Here is a 7,162-nt window from a genome sequence, read left to right as displayed (position 1 = left end):
TCCATTTTTTCAACTTTGTAGGAGTAATTTACTCCTAGTTTAACCAACAAATGTTCATCTCTGGTCGTTATAATGACTCTACTTCCAGGACCAAAAAACCATTCACCATTTCTGGCTAACGCATATATTTGATCAAGTCGATCCACATCATCAAGAACAACAAGAACTCTTTTTCAGTGAAGTCTTTGTTTAATCAAACTGATTCCTTTGTCAACATTACCAATCAGCAAGATTTTCACTTTCAAGATATCACAAAGAAGTTGTTCTTGTAACTGAATTAGACCATTGGATTGTTCTGAAACTTCTCTAATATTTAAAAGACAACTGCTTTCTTCAAACCTGATAATGTTTGTAAAACCACCACAGTTTTGGTGGAGTCCGAATGTATTATAAATAGACAAGTGTAGCTATACAAGTAAGGAAAGAATAATGAAAGATTACAACGGTTACAAACCAACAATTAAGGGTCAACTATTACAAAGAAGGAATGATGTCTAAGAATCAGGAGAGGATTCTGAGGAATCCTTAACACCCCCCTCAAGCTAAGCGTGGGATTAGAGCACACACGTAGCTTGGATCGAAAGAACGTGAAGAGAGGTCGTGAGACACTCTTTGTAAAGACATCAGCAACTTGAAGTGTGGTAGGAATATGTTGAGTGCGGATTCGACCAGCGACCACCAGTTCTCGAAGAAAGTGATAGTCCAGATCAATGTGCTTAGAGCGCTTGTGAGAGACGAGGTTGGAGCTCAAGAAGATGGCACTCTTGTTGTCACAGAGAAGAAGCGGACGAGCTGGAGTGGAAACATGCAGGTCACGAAGAAGATGGTCTAACCATAGAACTTCAGCAGCAGTGGAAGCCAAGGCACGGTATTCAGATTCACAACTGGAGCGGGACACTGTGGGTTGCTTTTTGGCACTCCAAGAGACAAGATTGTCACCCAAGTAGATATAGTAGCCTGAAGTAGAGCGTCGAGTGTCAGGACAACCGGCCCAATCAGCATCAGAATAGGCAGTAATACTGGCAGAGGAGGAGGCAGTGAATGATAAACCAAAGTGAAGAGTGCCTTTGACGTAACGAAGGATGCGCTTTACAGCCTGAAAATGTTCATTAGTAGGAGCATGCAAATATTGGCTGACAGAATTGACCGAGTGGGCAAGGTCAGGGAGAGTAATAGTCAGATATTGTAGTGCACCAACAAGAGAGCGGTAGAGAGTAACGTCCTCAAATGGAGAACCATTGGAGGAGAGATGCTGGGCAACAACCATAGGAGTTGTGACAGGTTTGCAATCAAGAAGCTGAGCGCGCGCAAGGACATCGCGTGCATACTTGGTCTGGCTGAGAAAAAGACCTGTCGAAGTGGGAGTGGCTTCGAGACCCAAAAAATAGCTAAGGGAACCCAAATCCTTGGTGGCAAATTCGGAGTGAAGCTGCTGAATGAAATGGTTGAGAAAGGACACATTATTGCCAGTGAGAATAATGTCATCAACATACAGTAAGAGATAAATGATGTGCTGCTGGCGATGAAGAATGAATAAGGATGTATCCGCACGACTACAAGTGAACCCAAGCTGCAAAAGAAATGAGCTAAAACGCTGAAACCAAGCACGCGGAGCTTGCTTGAGACCGTAAAGGGCCTTCTTGAGTTTGCATACATGATGAGGGAAGCGGGGATCAACATAGCCAAGAGGTTGCTCCATATAAACATGTTCCTGCAAGATGCCATTGAGAAAAGCATTTTTAACATCAAGTTGGCGAAGAGGCCAACCATAAGTGACAGCCAAAGAGAGCACAACACGGACAGTTGAGGCTTTGACCACTGGACTGAAGGTATCGGTGTAATCAAGTCCAGGAAGCTGAGTGTAGCCTTTGGCAACAAGACGGGCCTTGAGGCGGTCAACAGAGCCGTCAGATAGATACTTGGTGCGAAAGACCCATTTAGAACCCACAATGTTCGTTTTGGGAGGCCGAGGAACAAGATCCCAAGTGCAGTTATCACGAAGAACTTTAACCTCTTCATCCATAGCAGCAAGCCATGCAGGATTTTTAGCAGCAGATTTGAAACCGCGAGGCTCAGATGTAGTAAGAAGAGCATGTAAGAGACCCGAGACATGATGACTGAGGTAGGTAGGGTACCGTGGTCGAAAAACGCCTGCCTTAGCTCGAGTGACCATTGGGTGAGAAGAGGAAGGTACGGATGAGGTACTAGAAGCTGGAGCATCAGATGACGGCAGAACCTGTACTGGAGAGTCATGAGCAAGAGGCTCAGTAGAAACCTGCATAGGCTCAGAAAAAGAGTCAGAACATAGTCGACATACATGAGACCCAGACCGAGAATGCGGATCAGATAAAGTTGTGGGGGGCAATGGGGTAGGAGGTGGGGGAAGATCATGTGTTTGCATGGGTTCAAGAAAACAGGAGAGATCAATGGATGCAGGAGGTTGGGCGATAGAAGTGGGTAGGAGTGGAAAATTTTGTTCATCAAATTTGGCATGATGAGTGACGTAGATTTTAGAGGTGAGGGGATCTAGACAGCGAAAGCCTTTATAGGAAGGACTATATCCTAAAAATAGACAAGGAATGCTGCGAGGAGAAAATTTGTTAGTGGCATAGTCACGTAAACAGGGATAAACTCGACAACCAAAAGGATAAAAATTGGTGTAAAGAGGAGGTTTACCGTGTAAAACTTCAAACGGAGAAATACCGCCAAGAAGTGGGATGGGCAACCGGTTAATGATATAAGTCACAGTACTAAAAGCGTCAACCAAATAGCAAGTGGGTACATGGGAATGAAATAAGAGCGCAAGGCCCATTTCGGTCACGTGGCGATGCTTGCGCTTAGTGCGTCCATTTTGGGAAGGAGTGTAGGGACAAGACATTTGGTGATGAATGCCGGAAGAGCGGAGTTGAGATTGAAAACGATTGCTACAAAACTCAGCACCACCATCACTCTGAAAAATTTTAATTTTGCAAGAGTATTGATTTTCCACAAACGACTGAAATTGGAGAAAGATGTCAATAAAATAAGATTTAAATTTCATAGGATAAAGCCATGTAAAGCGTGAGTGGTCATCAACAAAAATGACATAATAAGTGAAACCCATTTTAGATTTAACAGGGGCCAGGCCCCATATGTCACAATGAACAAGACCCAAAATTGAGGTGGATCGAGTAACATGAGTGGAGAAAGGAAGCTTATGGCTTTTCGCAAATTGACACGTAGCGCAAATAGCTGGATTAGGCAAAATAGAAGTAAGAGATAACTGTCCCTTTTTATTTAATAATGAAATGATAGAATGATTAACATGCCCAAGACGCGCATGCCATAGATCATACGACGCCGTAAGAGCAGATTTATTAAGGACAGAAACAAAAGCATCATTGCCATGCTCTAGTACATAGAGACCGCCATCACGTCTTCCGGTTGCCACCACATTTCTTGTGATCTTGTTCTGAATGACAAAAGAAGAGTTAGTAAAGATGACTTGAAGAGGAAAGTCGGAAGTCAACTTACTAATGGAAAGGAGATTTTTTGTGAGGTGGAGAACTAATAAACCATCAAGCAATTTTAAATTGGGAGAAGGGTGAGAAGTACCCGTGTGAGTGATGGGTAAGGACGCCCCATTACCCACGACCACTTTATCCTTACCAAGATATTGCTCGGAAGTGTCAAGTGCAGTCGGATCTGGCGTCATGTGAGCGGAGGCACCCGTGTCAAGATACCAGTCGGAACTGGAGGAACCATCGGCAAGAGAACAATGTTGTTGAAAGGCTTCAGCAAGCTGGGCAGATGGTTCCGCACGATCATAACGATTGCGGCATCGATCTGCAGTATGGCCCTCTGTTTTGCAGATTTGGCAGTGAGGAGTGTATGGGCGACGGGAGCGATTGTTTGAAGGGTGGCCACCAGATTGAGACCCACCCGTGCTACCATTGAAGCCACTTTTGGAGTGCCGAGTGCCAGTGGAACGAGACTGACCGCCACGACCAGAGGGGCGGTTTGCCAGGAAAGCTGCATGGGAAACAGAGTGAGTCTCAAGAGATTTTTGAAATAAATCATAGCTTTCGGCCAGAGGAACCAAATCATGGAAAGAGGGCAGTGGCGTGAGAGCCATCTGCGTGGAGGAGAAACCAGCGAACTCGGTGCCGAGAGCACGAAGAAACCAATGGGACTTGTCGATTTCATCAACTGGACGTCCAATGGCCATTAACTGGTCACAGAGTCCTTTGAACGCACGGGCAAACTCAGAAACAGGTCGGTTTCCTTTCTTCATGAGTTGTAGTTCATCCTTCAAACGCAACTCACGAGTTTTGGAGCCGTGACTGAAGGCACGTTCGAGTGCAACCCATACATCCCGAGAGGTTGCGTGACCCACAGCGGCTGCCATGGCTTCTTCAGAGAGGGAGGATAGCAACAGGCTGAGGATCCTCTGATCTTTGAGTTTCCATTCCAGAAACCTGGGGTTGGGCATGGAGGTGCCATCTGTGGGGTGAGGCAGTGTTTCAGACGGTTTGGTGAATGAACCATCAACGAAACCGAGACAATCTTGGCATTGAAGCAAGGGCATAAGCTGGCTTTTCCAGAGTAAGTAATTAGTTGCCGAGAGCTTAATGGTGACCATGTGAACCATGGTACTGAAGGAAAGAGGTTCGGCCATGAGAAGGAAAAAAAAAAATATGTCGGAAGTGATTCCTATACGGCTTTGATACCATGATAATGTTTGTAAAACCACCACAGTTTTGGTGGAGTCCGAATGTATTATAAATAGACAAGTGTAGCTATACAAGTAAGGAAAGAATAATGAAAGATTACAACGGTTACAAACCAACAATTAAGGGTCAACTATTACAAAGAAGGAATGATGTCTAAGAATCAGGAGAGGATTTCGCATATATGGTTATAGACAGCTTTAGCTAAGGTTGTCTTACCAATTCCTCCCATCCCATACATACCCATGATGAGAAGTTCAGTAGTAGTACTACTTGTTCCAAGTTGTAATAAAGTTTTCATCTCTTCAACATGAAAATCTATTCCTATTGGGTGCGTCATGACAACATTCAAGCGAATGGGGTTCAATTTATACAAAACTTGTTCAACAATCTTCTTGATGAACCTTGCTTCATACCTGATCATATAAATGCAAATGGGAAAAAGAATAGTGAATTAAGTATGAGGAGAGAGAAAGAAGAATAAAAAATTTTGACTTACAATCTCAATTTATTAGGAATAGAAAAAAATTGATTCATTCATACGTCATGGCAAGAAAGTAAGTTCTAGCTAATTTATTAGGAATACCATTCAAATAAGTTTTTATAGATCAGTTTGCATGGAAATTAATTGTTAGGTACTCCCAAATAACATGCAATAATTTTTTCTTAAAAGATTTTGTCAAGTTAATTATTTTAATCTAAGATCTCAAAGAAAATTAAAGGACAATAGTCAACTAAAAAAACTGCATGAAAAAACACGAGTGCTTAGAACAACATATATCCATTTGCATCGCCCTGGGGGTCCCAGCCAGAACAATCTGCGGCTTTAGTGAAAGCTGCTCTCCATTGTTGTACCCTTTCCATATCTTCCTGAAATCTCTCATCATGTCTAGCAAATGTTTCGGCAAAAGTCCCAGTCTGCTTTCGCATATCGGAGGGATTCACATGGTAAAATATCGGGATAAAAATATGGTTCATGGTACTTTTGCAATGAAGGATATGAACTAGGTCATCGAGGCACCAACTAGAAGAGGCAAAATCTTTGGAGAAAATTACGAGGGAAATCCTTGACCCATGAATCGCATTGATTAGTACCTTGGTATATTCTCCCCTCTTGGAAGCTCATTACCATCGCAGAATGTCCGAATTCCAGTTCGCACCAAGGCGGAATAGAGGTGATCAATAAAATTCTTACGGGTGTCTGCACCTCTAAAACCTAGGAAAACCCCGTAATCCCAATGGTTTGAACAAGGTTCGGTAGATGATTGCACTGAAAAATTACATAAAACCTCTGAGTAAATAGGGAAATGAGGAAAAAAAACATATTTGGAGGCAAATTATAATTTCATGCTAAAACATGACAGATGTGATGGGATGGACATATTAATATTTAAAAGAGTTCAATGAAAGAGCTTTATTACTCATCATCTCACACCAATACATTATACTTATTATTATTATTATTATTATTGTTTTATTATTCCTAAACTAATTGAGTTTTGCTTGGCTTTGGGCAGCACTTTTCTCAGGTATTTCTTTCTAGTCATCCTCATAGAGATATCATTTTGCAATGTTTAGCAGGAGTGGATACTAGAATTTCTGTTGACATGAGACTAGATCTGGAGAGGGTTTTCTCAAGTGCGGATGTACTACTTGCTTTGAAACAAATGTCTCCTTTTAAATCCCCCGGGGCAGATGGGTTTAGTGCTGGTTTATTTTTAGATGACTGGGATATTGTGGGAACATATGTCTCTAATGCTGTCTTGGAGTTCTTGAGAAATGGAATTATGCCTGCAGGACTAAATCATACTTTGATTGCTTTGGTGCCAAAAGTTAATACTCCTTCCTCTATGCATGATTTTTGACCAATAAGCTTATGTAATGTATTATATAAGCTGATTTCAAAAGTCTTGGCAAACAGAATGAAAAAGTGCTGACTAAGGTTGTTTCATGGAACCAAAGTGCATTTATCCCAGGAAGGCTCATAACTGATAATATTATGGTAGCCTATGAACTCCTTCATACTATGCAGTCTCGAAAAAAAAGTAAGGTGGGAAGTATGGCCATTAAATTGGATATTTCCAAAGCATATGACAGGGTGGAGTGGGATTTTTTGGAAGCCATGATGTTGAAATTGGGATTTGGTAACAAGTGGACAAGTTTGATAATGACTTGTGTAAAATCTGTTACTTATTCTGTTAAGGTAAATGGGGTTTCAGGTAACATTATTTTCCCTTCTAGAGGCCTTAGACAAGGAGACTCTTTGTCTCCTTATTTATTCCTTCTATGTGCTGAAGGCCTCAGCTCTTTATTCCAACAAGCTGAGAGAAATGGTCTTCTTAAGGGTGTTGCTGCTTCAAGGGGAGGTATGTCCATTAATCACCTTCTTTTTGTAGACGACTGTGTCATTTTCTGTAAAGCAAAGCAAGAGGAGTGGAGTCACGTAGAACAGA

This window comes from Juglans microcarpa x Juglans regia, chromosome 8D, assembly GCF_004785595.1.
Source record: "Juglans microcarpa x Juglans regia isolate MS1-56 chromosome 8D, Jm3101_v1.0, whole genome shotgun sequence".
NCBI classification, from domain to species: Eukaryota; Viridiplantae; Streptophyta; class Magnoliopsida; order Fagales; family Juglandaceae; genus Juglans; species Juglans microcarpa x Juglans regia.
Note: the sequence above shows the minus strand (reverse complement) of the source record.